This window comes from Zootoca vivipara, chromosome 2 (genome assembly GCF_963506605.1).
Source record: "Zootoca vivipara chromosome 2, rZooViv1.1, whole genome shotgun sequence".
In the NCBI taxonomy this organism is placed as follows: domain Eukaryota; kingdom Metazoa; phylum Chordata; class Lepidosauria; order Squamata; family Lacertidae; genus Zootoca; species Zootoca vivipara.
Genome location: NC_083277.1, coordinates 82,403,199 through 82,418,922, shown reverse-complemented (window position 1 = coordinate 82,418,922; position 15,724 = coordinate 82,403,199). Strand labels below are relative to the sequence as shown.

General features: G+C 44.0%; 1 protein-coding gene across 4 annotated transcripts in view; it reads left to right on the top strand.

Moving 5' to 3' along the window:
• Positions 1-1,324: 1,324 nt before the first annotated feature.
• NACC1 (nucleus accumbens associated 1) overlaps positions 1,325-15,724 on the top strand; it is a 29,664-nt gene continuing 15,264 nt past the window's right edge. Inside the window, exon 1 of one of the 4 annotated variants that reach the window (XM_035104894.2) lies at positions 1,325-1,537. The gene's annotated coding sequence lies outside the window, so the exon portion shown is untranslated. Of the gene's footprint in view, positions 1,538-2,674; positions 6,385-15,724 lie in introns of those variants that run through there. The other 3 variants (XM_035104897.2, XM_035104898.2, XM_035104895.2) reach the window with 3 other exon arrangements.

The following is a 15,724-nucleotide window of genomic DNA, read 5'->3' as shown; positions in this document are numbered from 1 at the left end:
GTTGGGCCAGGATTGGTGTAATATGTTAAAGCCATCTTGCCCCATTACCTGACCATTGACTTCTGCACCAGCTGAAGTTTCCAAACTTTCTTCAGAGGTATTCCCACGTATGGCGTGTTGCAATAATTTAATCTAGAGGTGACCAGAGCATAGACAACAGAAGTTAGGTTAACTCTTTCCAGATAGCGGTGCAGCTGGGCCACCAGCCAAAGCTGATGGAAGGTACTCCACGCCACAGATGCTGTCTTAGCCTCAGGTGACAGCAATAGATCCAGAAGTACCCCCAAACTGGGCACCTGCAACTGCCCTAATCCACTGAAAAGTAGCTTACTTTTGAAACTATATGACAGTGTTTACAGCACTTTAACATTAGCAAACAGGTCCTTGCCCAAGCCTTGCATTCTACTTTTAGACAAGGGGCAGAAAGGAGACAAATGATGTTTGTGAGCAAGAAAAGTTACATATTTATACTTTTTTTTCCAGCTAAGCATGAGAACAGAGGATTGGCTTGATCAACAGTGTTTGTGCACCTGGGAATTCAGGGTGGAGGAAAAGTCAGAATAGGCAATCTTAAATGCTCAGTTCTGTACCAGAAAATTATGAGAATGTCTTCAAAACATGAAAAAGGTGCTGAAGTTATTTTTTTTTCCTTTTGTATTGGAAGATGTTCATACGGAATATAACATTATTTTCATCTCCTTATTTTTTCTGCCACTTGTCTGAGTTCATCCCAGTGTTGACTTTGGGGAGTTGCTAGGTGCCTTGAACATTTTGTTCCCTCTCACAAGACTCAAGCCTGAACTTTTATCGTTATTCAACTCCGTTTAATGACAAGTCTTTTGGATTTGAGGATTTCTGAAGGCTTGATTTTGTTTCAGTCAGGATAAAGTGAATGACTTGACTCAGGTTTTTGGGAAACTTCTATATGTGACTCACGCTGTATGTAGTTGACTTGAGAATGAATTCCGGGCAAACGGTGCGGGAAGAGAAAAGCTTTTGTTTTCATTTGTCGGCGGAGTTTGGAGACAGGAACCAAACTTGGTGAAATTTATGCGCCTCTAGGCACAAATCGGGGAGCATTCCGCCCGTCATCCTGAAACCCTTTCCTTAAATTTTATTTATTTTAATTGCGGATCCTCAGATTGGAACATTTACTTCCCAACAGCTCCTGGGAGACTCGCTTCCAACTCTCTGAGAACAAAGTCAGGCTGGCTGGCAAGTTCAGAAGCAAATATTTCCCAGTTCCAATGGAAAGGGGAGAGGAGGGGCGGGGGAGGGGGTGCGGCGGAGGGAGGGAGGGAGCAGGAGCTGGCTCGGAGCTCAGCTAGCAAGGCCTGTGGGAGCGCAGAGACGGAGGCCTGGCTTGGCTGGGCAGAGCACTACAGCGGCTCGCAGGCTCTTCCATCCACCAGCTCGGCTCTCTGCTGAGCCTGCCTAGGCTGACAATGAATGGCTGCTGCTAGTGCTGCTTGGAGGGCTAGGGGAGCAGAGCCCCTCCATTGAGCGACATCTCCTCTCCCCCCTTCTCTTTGCGCAGGTGAGAGCCACGTCGCCCCCTCCCTTCCATGAGACCTCGCCACTCCAGGGTTGCCCCCCACCCCACTCTTTTAAGTCGGGGCACCCACCCGCCACCCTCCTTCCAATGCATGCACCCCTCCCCCCATTATCCCGGGTGTTTAAACTTTCCTCGCCCTCGCGAAGCAACCCTCAAACCTGCCGGGTTCACCCAAGGGGGGCGGCGGGGTGGGGGGAAGGGGATCCTTAAAATAGCAGCTGTTGCCTGTGCCGATTTTTCCCCCCGGGTGGAAGAGGCCCCCTTTAGCAGCCCTCCCCGTCTCTCTCTTTCCCCCTCCGTCCCCCTCCCTCCCTTGCACCCCAAACCGGACCCCAAGGGAGGACCTTTGCGCCTGCCTTCGGGGTGTGGAGGGAGAGGAGGACCTGCGCCCCTGGGCTCCCCTGCTAGGCCTCCTTGCAGTTGGCGACCCCTTAGGAAAGTGTGTGTGTTTTTGGGGGGTGTCCCCCTTACCCCCCACCCGCCTTCGTCCCCCTCCTCCCCGGACCTCACAAGCAACGTGGTGGCGCTCGCTGCCTCTCCCCGGCCTGCGCCTTCTCCTCCGCACAGGCTGGCTTGCCGGGAGGGCGCGGGCTTCCCCTCTCCGCAGGCCTGTCCGAAATCCCCCGACTTTCCCTGCGGGGGCTTTGTCCTGCTCCTCCTCGCCTCGCTTCCCCCCGAGCCCGGCCGCCTAGAGGAAGGGCGCAGCGGCGGGGCCACCCTCGAGGGAGAAGTTTCGAGTGGGAGCCCCTTGGCGTTGCCAGGCGAAGAAGGCCTGGCCGGGCGGTTGGCTTGGAAACCCGGAATTCGGTGGCTTTCGGAGGATGCTTTTGGGCCACGGTGGGGGAAGGGGCGCGGAATGAAAGCGACAGAGGAGAGGACGAGGGGTGCTTCCCTTCCTCTTCCTCTTCCTCTTCTAGCGGGGGGAGGAGGTGGGGAGGGGGCAAAATGTTCCTTTTCCTGCAATGGGACCTTTCCGAGTTTAAAAATGGGGGGGAGGGTATCAGGGGAAAAAAGTTCGAGAAACGAAACTTCAGAAACTTTCACTTGTGGGGCAGCAAAAGTTACGATCGATACTGATTCGAAGAGACCAGGCTGGGGATTGGGGGGTGGGATTATCAACTGTTTTGGTGTGCACATTCACTCGGAGATTGCAGTATTACTCTCTCGCTAAGATTAATGGGAGTTTACTCCCAAACATAGACTTGGTTTACAACTTCCTGGGGTGGCGGGTGGGGAATTAAAGTTTTCAGTGGTTGTTTTGAAAGGGGTGGGATTATGAGTATTTTACTTGGGTTAATTCCTTATGCACGTGGTAAGGGAAGGAGAAGGTCACAATGTGGCTCTGACTTCAGGATAGTTTTTGTTCTCTTAAAGATACTTGTGGAGGTGGTGCAGTATGTTCCTGATAAATGAACATTGTAAACAAGTTGCCACTGAATAGCTCACCATATGTTATTTGTTTTCTTAAGTCTTTGCTTTTCTCTCTCTGGATTCCAATTTGGCCTTTCCAAGTGCCAAGTTTATTCTACCAGAGGACACAATTGTTGTCTTGCCAACTTGTGACTTCACATCAGAGAAGAGTTGTAGTGTTAATTTTCATAAGCAGGTGAGCTATTCAAAAATAGTGCATGACGACTTTGCAGCAAAATTGCCTCTGAAGAGAGGAAGACCACAGGTATATGGCATTGTATACATTATTAACTGAGCTCAGAGGGGCCTCTAAAAGTTCCATCCTGCTGTAAATTGCAATAGCATCTTATATAGATTAAGGCTTTAATAAGAATATTTTGCCGCAACTGAGGTCTGACTAATGGGAGGGAGACTCTCCCCCAAAGATTACCTTACTGGTGGTACTTGAAGCTGTGTATTATAGTTAGCAGTGTTGTTTGCAGGCATAGGCAACCTTGGCTCTCTCCAGATGTTTTGGAAATACAACTCCCATGATCCCTAGCTAACAGGGCCAGTGGTTAGGGATCATGGGAGTTGTAGATAATATTTTTCAGAAACCCTGTTCACATTATGTATGGCAGACAGGTGTCAGTGATATGGTCTTGGTGAGTCTGACCCTTGCTGAGTTGCAATGTTGGGCCAATTTCTCAGAGAAAACTGTCTGCTGTGACTTTGATATACTGTATACCCCTTAATTGTAAATCTGATTTGAGAGGCCAAGTGCTGTGCAACTTCCATTTATGCCACTATCAGCAGAAAGATTTTAAGATCCATGTGTAGCACTGAGCTCTTCTGTTCTAAGGGGTTGGACAGGAGGGCTAATGCTGAGTCTGGGATAATCAGATGGCACAAAATATCAGCTATTATTCCAAATATATTCTTGTCAAAAGATTTGCTCCCTGGGGCATGACAGCCATAGATGAATTAAGGAACCATCCTTCTTGCACCCTCTTCAGCAATGAGGAAAGGGGACACTGAGAAGAGATGGCACTCTTAATTCAGTGAGGTCTGACAGCAGTATAGTTCTACTTGCAGATTTGAGCTTATCTTCCCTGAGCAAGAAACCCTGTGAAGTCATGCCATCACTATACTAATGACTTGTAGCTCTACTTCTCCATAACATCTATGTCAGTAGAAGCTGTGCATGGTATCGTTCTGGAGCAGCTGTCCAAGTTAGGGGAAGTAAGCACCGCTTTGCAGTGGTTCCAATCCTACTTGGATAGTAATTTCCAGAGGGTGATACATGGGGAGTGCTTTTTGGCCCTGTCAAGCCTTCAATGCGGGGTTCCTCAGAGTCTGATTTTATCCCCCATGCTGTTCAACATCTACATGAAACCACTGAGTGGGGTCATCCAGAGTTTTGGAGTATGTTGTGAGCAATATGCTGATGACATGCAGCTCTACATCTCCTTTACATCTGCAGGTGTGGCAGTGGAGGTGTTGGACCGTTGTCTTGCCTTGTAATGGACTGGATGAGAGCCAATAACTGAAGCTCAATCCAGATAAGACAGAGGCACTGTTAGTGAGTGGTTCCCTAGGCCAGATGGATGGGAGGTTGCCTGATATTGATGGGGTTACACTCCCTTTGAAGTGGGTATGCAGCTTAGAGGTACTTCTGGATCCGTTGGTGTTGCTTGAGGCTAGGTAGCTTCTGTGGCACAGAATGCCTTCCAACAGCTTTGGCTGGTGGCCCAGCTGCAACCCTCTCAGGGCAAGAATAGCCTAACTTGTGTTGTCTATGCTCTGGTAACCTCTAGGTTAGATTACTGCAACATGTTATATGTGGGGGTGCCTCTGAAGATGGTTCAGAAACTTTAGCTGGTGCAGAATTCAGTAGCTAAGTTGCTCACTGGGGCAAAATGACTTGAGCACTTGCTGCCAATTAGTTTCTGGGCCCAATTCAAAGTGCTGGTTTTGATCTATATACCCTTAAATGGGCTCAGGACCCCAGCACCTCAAGAACTGACTCTCCCCATATGAATCAACCCAGACCCTGCAATCATCACCCGAGGCTCCTCTTCATATGCATCCTCTGCAAGTCTAGAGGGTGGCAACACGAGAACAGAAAGTGTTCGGGTTCAAGCAGGTGAAGATTGAGTAAACTGGTTCAGCAGACCTGAACCAACTGGTTCAGTTCCAGTTCATGTATGAAAACTTGCTTGTCATTTACATAGGTGGAGATATTCAGCAGTGCAGTATTGGATCCTGTTCTTAACTCTGTATGGTTACACATACAGTACTGGATAGAAAAACTGCAGGATGTTGGAACCTAGTGGGGCGGATACACAGGCAAAACACTTGGTGATCTGGATTATTTATCCTAAGAGATGTAATAGGAGTGAATTGATTCCTTTTAAGAATTCTGTTCTCTTGGTAGTATCCATCCATCCAGCCCTATGTTTCTGGATTCCCTCTTTATTGTCTCATCGAGAATAAGGACACTGGGAGGCTGCTGGACTATGTACTAACTGTCTGGGTCCCTTTAAGCCAAATTATCACAGAAGCAGCCTGTTTGTCAGGAATCTTACTGTTTAATCAACAACTATTTGCATCCTGACCCATAGGTCAAAGGTTAGAAAGATTGGGTTTTGACCACTTTAATAGGGACACAGACTGCTGCAGTGCTGAACCATGGGGGAAGCATTTTGCAGTGCACATACATTTCTTCCTCTCCCTGCCTATTTCCTCCACTTAGCTGTAAAGCTTCAGTCTCTGTCCTGCCTCCTGCTTTCCAGACAGAGGGCAGAGTATGGAGGACAAATCCAAAATGTATAAAAACTCTCCCAGTTACTGGTTTCCTATATACATGGTAAATTCTGGTTGTGGCAACTGCATGTATCATTGCAGTGTTGTTGATGGGCTTTTTTTTTAAAAGGTAGAACCTTATTACCTGAACCGTAATGACTCTCAAGGGGTTTGTGTGTTCTGTTCACGTTCATTGAAAATTTTCTGATAATCAAAGCAATAAATAGTTGGTTTGGTGTTGAATTTAAATCCCTAGTTCTGTGAAATTGCAGTGCTCCAGATTAGCGGGCTCTGGCATCCATTGTGATCTTTGGGGATGTGACGTTCTTTTGTAAGGAGGCATATCTGATGGCAACCCTATCTGAGCTTGGGGCATTGTCCTATTCAGTGGCTGTAGGGCCAAGTGCTGGCAGAGAGAGCTTAATGTGTTAATATGGTTATACGTATAATGATGCATGTTACCAAAATAAATTGCAGATGCATTTGTGCATTGAATATGATTTTCAGTTTTGGCTGTTTCATCTTAAAATTGTAGAACTGGAAAAGATGCAGGGGTGGGCAGAGTATAGAAGGCCTTTCACATGAGAAGAATGTAAACCTACTGAGAGCCATTGGAACAGATAACCAACACCTAGGTGAGAATATGAGTCATTTCTGCAAATCACAGCTAGATTGGAAAAATCTGTTTTGTTCTTTCACTTATTATAACTGATTTCACTTATTAAATTAACACAACTGCCCTACCCCCACGGTACAGTGCCTTGTGATACTGCTTTGCTACAGAAACAGGATGAAGAGCCAATGTATAAGTAAGTTCAAAAGAGGACAAGAGCAATTTATGAGTGATAAAAATATAAGCAGATGCCATCTAAGATGATCCGGGTAGTGTGTCATTTTGCTGAAAGAGTCCGTAGTCCTGAAATTGCTGAAGGTTGAAAAGAATACAAGAGCAGGTTCCTTATTAATAAGCTGAGCAGTTAATGTTCCCTGTAGCAGATTTTGGGCACACCCAAGATGGTCATTTGTACATTTGCCCTAGCCTAGACACTTAGAAGAATTCTGCTGTAACATATGAATAATATGGTTATGCAAGAGTAGTAGTTTTTTTTTTCTAATGTAAGAAAATAGTTTGAGGTAAAACATGGAGCATGGAAGTTGGCTTTGTTCCCTGATGAACAAACAAAGAGAGAGAGAGAGAGGAGGAGGAATATTGGAATTTGACAGGGAAGAAAAACTAGATTGTTTACTTTATGAGATGTTTGTGACTTCCCTGTGATGGAATATACACATCTCACACAGACTTTGTAGGCAATAAGAAATTTCAAACAGGCTGGCAGAATTTTCCCTTCCTGTGTGGCCAACAAGGAACCTCATTAGGTGATGAATGAGAGAAGGATCTTGTCGACTTTTTAAAAAAAAAACAAAAAAAACCTGGACTGCTGAGAGGTTAGTAGCCTGAGTTTTTATGTTGGCCATAGAGGAGGGCTCTTTTCCTCCATGGCTAGCATGGATATATAGAATAATATATGATAATAATTGCCCAATAGTAACTTTTGTAAACTTACTTACAAGGCTGCTCTTGTATATCCTGCCATCCTCCCAAGCATTTAAAGATGGCAATGCCTAGCCACCATAGTGTGTCCTTGGAGGATGAGTCTGTCCAGAAGAAGGATGATCTTAAGAATACAATGAGGATGCAGGTGTGTTTGGAGTCTCGGACAAAGAACATGTAATAGATTGAAGCCTCTGAGTGGCCCTATAATGTCTCAGTATGAGCTCATGGTCACAGGTCAGGTTGTCTATGTATAAACAAATAAGGCTCAGTCACCAGGGTCTGCTGCTGGTTGGTTATTTTTGCAGGTTCTGTGCTTCTCCTGCTACTTTGGTTCCTGTATTGATTCAAGTGTAAAAGGAAGCCACAAAGTCCTACGCATTAGTTTGGTTCCTGTTGGCTTTGCCAGAAAGAAAGAAAGGAAGGTAGAAGAGTGTTGTGTCGGTGAAACAGTGAGGCATTTGTTTTATACTCACAAAGGTTGTGTAGTCAAGGGAGATATTATGTTGTTGCTGTGACAGACTTGGGTTTTATATACACAGAAAGAAACTTGGGGCAGGAAGAAGCTAGGGGATATTAAGGGCTGTTGAATTATCTTTTGCCAACCATGGCTGGAGTCAGCATCATTTGGGGGCAGGGGGTGAAGTCTGGTGCTCTCATATTACAAAACTTAACATCTACTTGCCTTATCCTCTTAAATAACTTACAGCATCTCTCTGTGTGTTCTGTCAGTAACAAGGAAATTAACGATCTTAAATATGGTAGTAACTTCTAAACCTGGGAGACAGAAGCAAAAATACTCTTCTTCGTGAGCTGTGCTATGGTCACTGTCACTAAAGTATCCAAACACAAAAAGTTCTGTGATTTATGCTGCCTGCATAACGAAGAGACCAGCCCAAGTGCCAGCAGGCTTGCAATCCCTCAGATACGTGGCAATAACTTTCTGAGGTTACTAAATTGCTCAAGGTTCTTAGAGCGCTTCTTCAACAGAAGCATTGGGTTTCGTGAGAAAATGCCTTTCCTTGTTCATCTGCATGGCCCATTCCTTTTAGTGCTTGCTTAGAAAAATGTACCGCTGAGTTCACTACTCCTTTAAAAAAGTTTATTCGTGCATTTTCCAGTTTATGAGTTCACTACTCCTAAGTTAAGAGTTCTGTTAGAGCACATGATTACCTAGTCCAGTTTCTTGCCTCCAACAGAGATCTCAAAGCTCAAAGCAGGGCATCATGGAGAGAGCCTTCCTCTGAAGTTTGTCCCCTAGCACCTGATAAACTAGAGAGATACTGGCTCTGAATATGGAGGCTCTGTGTTCACTATTTACAGCTACTGTACTTCATTTAAGGCAAGTCATTTCTGGAAATAACTTGCCAGACTTGCTACTCAAGCCACCCAAGGACACAGGCTGATCAGACTTCTTGTAGGCTGTAAGCAGTTGGTACCTATCTGCAAGGCTGAATTTCTGGTTATAATCTTTGCTATGGGCCTAACCCTTGGGTACCTTTCACAACTCCAGAGAAGTAAGGAATTTGGTATCACTATAAGCTATCCTGCTTTATTGAGCAGAAACTCTTAATTGATGGAAGCTTTGGTCATTTGATTCCATGATATTATTGGGGGTTAATGAGGAATTGTGGGCAGCTGCTGTGTTATGAGTCACATGGTACTCCCAGACCTTGCCTCCCATTCCCAACCCCAACAGAAGCGTGTTAATGGGTTTCCTGCCCTTGAGTTGTTAACATGTGTGATGAGCCAATGTGAAACTGCTCTCTGACTTACTTTTACTTTGGTTTGCTGGCATCCAGGCCCAGGACTTGAAGTTAAGGCTGTCAGTTGAGCTATATTTTAATTGGCCTTTTGCTCACTAAATTACTCCAAAAAGAAAGAAGGGGGGGGGGAGAGAGATCTTCTCTGCTTCCAAGGCAACTTTGAGGTCTCTTGGGGGCAAAAGTGAACTTGCTTTTGTGAGAGCCAGGCTGTGAAACTGATGGGGGAAATCATTTTTTTTTTCTGATAAGTGTATCCATAGAAATGAGAGAAGTGAAATGTGTTAGCTCATAAAAATACTAGGTGATTGTGAATAGTTCCACAAACCACGACTGAGTAACTGAAGCCTCATTAATGTGCTTGCTAACACTGGATTACTCTGAGAGCAGAGTCATGTTCCCATAGGGACTTCCTTGGTGGATAAGTGCTTTGCTGCCATAGCACAGAGCAGAATAACATACTGGAGAAGCTATGATACAAGACGCACTCAGCCTACTCTTCAGTCATTTCAGGCTGATATGCCACTGATCTTTGCCCCAAACTATTTGCTTTCTAGATAGGAAATATCACTGAGATTTAGCCTTCATTTCTCTATTTCAGAGACTGGCTGAAGGTTAACAGTGTGGGACTCTCAACATGGGAGTCACAGGGCAGTTACTAAGGAAGGTGAGAACCAGTGTAGTGGCTAGTGCATTGGGATTAGACTGGGCAGACATGAATTCAAATCCCCGCTTCGCCACAAAAGTCACTGGGTGACTTTGGGCCAATCACTATTTCTCAGCCTAATCTATTTTGCCAGGATAGGGGTTCGAAATTAGCAGGGCATCAGGCGCATTTTGGGCCTAAAGATTCTCCATTTGCGAGCACCTCAAAAAGTCTGGTTGCCATATTTTGCACCTGGCTGACACTCAAGGATTACTGAAATGTATGTGCTTTGAAGCCTTAAAGTATATGTTAAGGATAGTCAACATGTTAAGGTGTTTAACAATAAAGAGTAGAGTGTTTTGAAAACTGAACCATGGTACCAATATTTTTATTGTAAACAACAAATTAAACATGTATTAGCAATTTCTGCTAAGAATTTGATATTAACAATGTGTCACTTATGTGAATTGTGCATTAGTTTATGATTATCAAAAGAATAAAATAAAGAGTGTTGCTGATCCATCACCCACCCATGGCAACTAGGCATTCTGTTTTGGTGCCCACAACCTAGGTCCCATGAGACATTTGGCTCCTAGCTTTTCTATCACAGTTTCTAACACTGAACTTGTGAGAATAAAAGTAGGGGTGGGGGTGCCTGATGTATGCCAACCCAAGCTCCTTGGAGGAAGGGAGAGGTGAAGGGAGGGAGAGAGGCAATTGCTCTGTGCAAATTCAGAAAGATCGATGCCTCACCTTTAAAAACCCCTTTAATGTCTCACCTTTTAAAACCCTTTAAAAAACCCCATTCCCAAAATGAAGGTGTTCCATAGGCAATTTATTGGAAAGGACATGGAAAGCCAGAATTCCCCATTCTTGAACTCTAAGCTGTCTTAACTGTAACATTACCTTCTCCCACATATTTCCAATGACATTACTCCAGTTAACCTAACCACACATAGATTTTAATCCTACATTCCTGCAGACTGTCTTGATATCTGAGCACTGCTAAGCATGAGGGATCCTTGGTCACACTGGAAGAAGAATCATAGGGGTTTTCCCCTGGCAGCCCCTGGGTCTTTTATTCCATAGTTCACTCTTGCTTTAGTACTGTATATAAATCCTCTCTGGCCCACTGGCTCTGTTGCACCTTCCCTTCTGAAGAATGGGGAGGTATCAGATGTCTAAACCAGGTGGCTAGCATGAAGGTACAAAAGAGCAGAGGCTTCTTGAGTGACATTAGAATAATGAGAGGGGGGGAGATAGAGATTTCTTATACTGAATGAGTCTATTCTAGGATGAGTTGTGAGTTAGTCCTGCTTAACAGCTGCTAGTTGAGCCCTAGCAAATGATAAACTGATTAACTTTGTCACCCTCAGTTGAAGAAACTCCAGTACTATAGATGGCAACTATTTGTCAGAGAGTGGGCCTAATAGTTAATGATCAGTGAGCATCTGATGCTCTGCAAGAAGGATGGCTAACCCATGGCCCGAATCTGGTCCAGCAACTCGCAAGAAATGGCCCCTCTAGCCCTGGAAACTTTTATCTCCCAATCAGATCAGGAGATCTTTGTTCTGTAGAGAGGAATCTCTAAAGAGCTGACAGAGCATTTTTTCTCCTGATTGAGAGATTTTAAAAATCCCTCTGCCTGTCCTTTAGAAAAGACATCTGAAAATCAGTCAGCAGGCTCTTTTATCTCCTATTTCAGAGCTAAGCAACACAGTGTTGAGACTGGAGATAAGCCCTCCAAACTGAAGCCGTGGAGTCTACCTCTATTGTGGCTAACCTTTCAAATTCCAGGATAGGAGTTCACTGGGACCTCCTATATGGAAAGGCTGTGGCAAGAAACTGTCTGTAGGCCTCTGTTTTGGCATGACATGGGAGTTCAGTAAGTGGATAATTTAGAGCCTTAAAGGTTTTATTTTTTCCTAATCTGGTTAGATAGCTTTGGAAGAGGGAGAGTTTGATGAGGAAAATAGCACAGTTAATGTATGGTTAACCCTGGTTCCAGTTTTTGTTTGGGGGTGTGTGTGGAGCTGCTATCTTAAAAAATAAAATATGCATTTCATTTAGTAAATTCATATCTCCATACAGGTAATACAAAACCCCAAAACAAATGTGTTCCATGCTTAAAGGCAAGCAACTATGGAGTTCTTATTTGGGGCACAAGAGTTCAGATTGTACTAGACCTAATAATGTACAATAATTTATACATTATTTTGATTTTTTAAGAACCCATAAAGTAATACTTACCAGTAAATATACACCAGCACTGAAGAGAATACAGAATGGTTCAATTCTGTTTGCTAAAAGATGCAAACTTAAGCTAATTCATCTGTCTTGAAAAAAGCGTAATGATAGGTTTAAAACAGAAGTTGACTTGAGTATGTTTTTCCAGCTAAGTGATACAGCCTTGCTGAATCAATGACTCAGTCGCACAGAATTAACACAGAAGCTATAAAAGATCAGAACTACTACACTGTCTAGTTTGAGTGCCTGATACTGTACACATATTTTGTGGTGTGAAATTTTCTAGAGTAGAAATTTGGCTTCTTTAAAGCCAAATACGCCCTAACAATTCCCTCCGCTCCTCCTGCCTCCTAATAAGGAAGTTTCGTTGTCAATTTGAAGAATAAAGGTTAGGGCAAGGTTTAGCTCCATAGCAGCAAGCTTAAATTTTAAACTATTAATACACTGTAGATTTAACTACCAGTACTCAGAAGGAAGTAGTTCCATTTCAGAATTAATGCATAGACTGTCAGCAGTGAGTGATGTCTCTGAAATACCTTTCCACTCTTTCAGTAAAGAACTTCATGATCTGGGGCAGTTCCCCAAGGGGGAGGGAGGGGGCTCTAGTTTCTGATGGATCTCTGCTAGAGACAGCAAAAACTGCTACAATTTCAGCTGTTGTGGTGAGAAACCTGTGTTTTGTTTCTGCATCCCATTTTGGAAATCAAGGCTCCAAATTATATTCCCTACCTCTTTTAAGGTGCTTAAAAATACAGTAACCTTCGAAATAAAATAGGCAAACCACCAACATGCCCCCCCCCACAAAGGCAAATAAAACCCAGGCAACAAAAGCAGACAACCCCTCCAAACAAACAAAAGTCCAAAAAGTTAGGCACATTCAGACAAATAGCTAAATGAAAAGGTAGACGAAGCATCCCAATGGGCTGACCAGAGGCATTATGAGGAAAAGGAGGGTAGAATATCTTGATAATGCCTATATTTTCCATCCAGTCCAGGGACATCCATGGGGTGTTTTTTTGTGTTTTTTAAAGTCATTTTCAAAAATGACGGGGCAAGAGGGCCTTGGTGAGTACAAACAATCTGAGGTTGCCATAGTGTCCATGACCACCACCTTGGGGGTTCCACAAGCCTTACACTCATTCTTGTATTGTTCAAATCATTGCAGAATATGTCTTACTATGTAAACCAATATATCCTATCTGAAACAGAATAAACCTCTTAAAGATACACTGGACCAGCAGGTGTGATAGGATTCCCCCTTCTGCTCTGCCTCCTGTTGTCACCCTGCACCCCACCCATAATTTCGAGGGTCCCCCGAATGTCCAGAGCACATGAGGGGCTTGGGGGGGGGGTGCAGAGGGAAGAAAGAGTAAGTCCCTTTTGTGCAAACAGAAGTCTGTGAGCATGTGGGGGCATTGCAGTTAGATGTCGCCCACCACTTTTAAGTAGCGCTTTGTCCTGGATCTTAGGCAAGTCAATTGGAAAATCGTAGGTTTTTTTTGCATTTTTGTGGTGTTCTGATTTTTACTTTATGAAATATGGCAACCCTATGTAAGCTAGACACAACCAGTTTTCAGCCCCATCTGCACTATATATTTAAAGCAGTGTCTTAACATGTTAAACAGTTATGGCTCCCCCTCTAGTACAGTTTGTTAACAGTCCCTGCTCCTGCCAACCTAGTAGTTCAAAATCACGCCAAAGTGCAAGTAGATAAATAGGTACTGCTCTGGCGGGAAGGTAAACGGTGTTTCTGTGCAATGCTCTGGTTCGCCAGAAACAGCTTACGTCATGCTGGCCACATGACCCGGAAAAACAGACTGCGGACAAACACCGGCTCCCTCAGCCAGTAAAGCGAAATGAGCGCTGCAACCCCAGAGTCGTCCGCGACTGGACCTAATGGTCAGGGGTCCCTTTACCTTTACAGTTTGTTAATGATGTTTAGAGTTGTTACTATTCCCCTCAAGAGCTACAATTTCCAGGGTTCCCTGGGAAAGAGGGGTTGATTATTAAATTGTAGATATTTGAGGAGAATAGCTCAATAAAATTCATACTACCGGTAGGGATTTTTCATTTCCATTCTACACAGATCTGCAAAATTTTCAGTTTTTCAAAAATAGGCAGTTCTTCAAACTGCTAGTAATGTGGGACACTCAGTGCGACTCTGCATGGGAGGTAAAATGTGATTCCTGAGCTGCTCATCCCATCTCCAAATGCCATTTCAGGCACTGTTTTGCACCCAGCCTTTAGCATGCATGGGGATTTTAAAAAGCAGCAGTCACAGTGCAGTATCTCCAGAGCTCTCTCTCTCTCTCTCTCGCTCTCTGCAGCCTCACAAAGTAATATGTTCCCTCAGTGCGCATTGTGACAGACACATTTTAAAACTAACTAGGGCACCTCTTCTCCTCGGTAAAAATGTACATTCATTTTTAGTATTTAACATTCCACCCAGCATTAACTTGCCCCCACAGTTGGCAAGTGTGAAGGAATAAAAAGCACATGACTGTTTTGTCTGTTTTTAGCAAAAGCTTTCATTTAAATTCATAGTGTTTCTTATCTGCAGCACACATGCTGTTTGTCTTAAACAGACAATACCCATGATTCAAAGCTCCCTGTGCCCTGGGAGGGACGGATCCATACGCTCGCTCTCAGGGTTCTGTCCCTTCTTAGAGCTGACAATAGAGAAGCCTCGCTGGGCTTGTGGATCAGCAGTGCTGGGTTGAAGCTTGTTTACCCCATGTGGCTGGCAGCGGGAGGGGGGCGGAATAGCAAAAGCTGCCACTTCTCATTATAGTTTGTGTCTGCATGTCTCTTCCAACACAAACAATGTTTCGCCAGCTTAGACAAACAAACACAAACCTTTCCTGGATAATGAAGAGCTATTTTTTAACCTTGTCACTTTTCCATAATCTGGACAGTGCTTGATAATATGAAAATAAACATCAGAGAAACAAGTTCTGAAGTTTCACATGGTTATGCTATAATACCTGTAACAGCTAACTGCTGAGTGTTATCAGCATCAGGCTAGTGTAAAAGGGGTGGATGATTCAATAAAGACGTTATGCACATTATATCTTTCCTGATTGCTAATAACCACAGGACTGTAAAAGGTTTATTATATGCAAATGATCCCTTGTGGTAGTAGGTTGCTGCTACAAGTAGAAGCGGTGCTGATCACTCCTTCTAGCACATTCAGCATCCATGTTTTGCTATAATAATATACAATATATGCCCACTGACATACAGTATATATGTTATTGGGTATTCTTCACATGCCATCTGCTAATGTTTCTTTCTTGCACGAGGAGGTGCCCAATCACCTGCATCCCTAATTTTGTGCTTCTTTATGGTTTTGAGTTTGCTAGTTGTTCATTTTAAGGGGGAAAGTCCTGTGTAAGTCAAACACACAGTTGTGAAAAGAATACTGGCCGGCCAAGGATGGAGTAGTAGATATTCTACAGAACCACACTGAAGGATGTGTCCATTTGCGACGGTTACTGGACCCATCTTGATTTGCCAATATTGGAACATAAGCCCCACTTTGCAAAATAGATAGGCACCGCCTTTCCTCATACAGTTCACAGCAACTTACAGAAATAAAAGAATACAGTAAAAGCAGTACTGTGCAAAAAAGAGCAAACAATGAAAGCCAGCAATAGTGCAATTTCAGATCAGTTGCACCTGGCATTTTATTTAGTCAGTCTGGTCTCTGTGGTCAGTTTGGATTTAGAGGATGGTGGTTCGATTCTGGAAACAGAATGAAATGACCT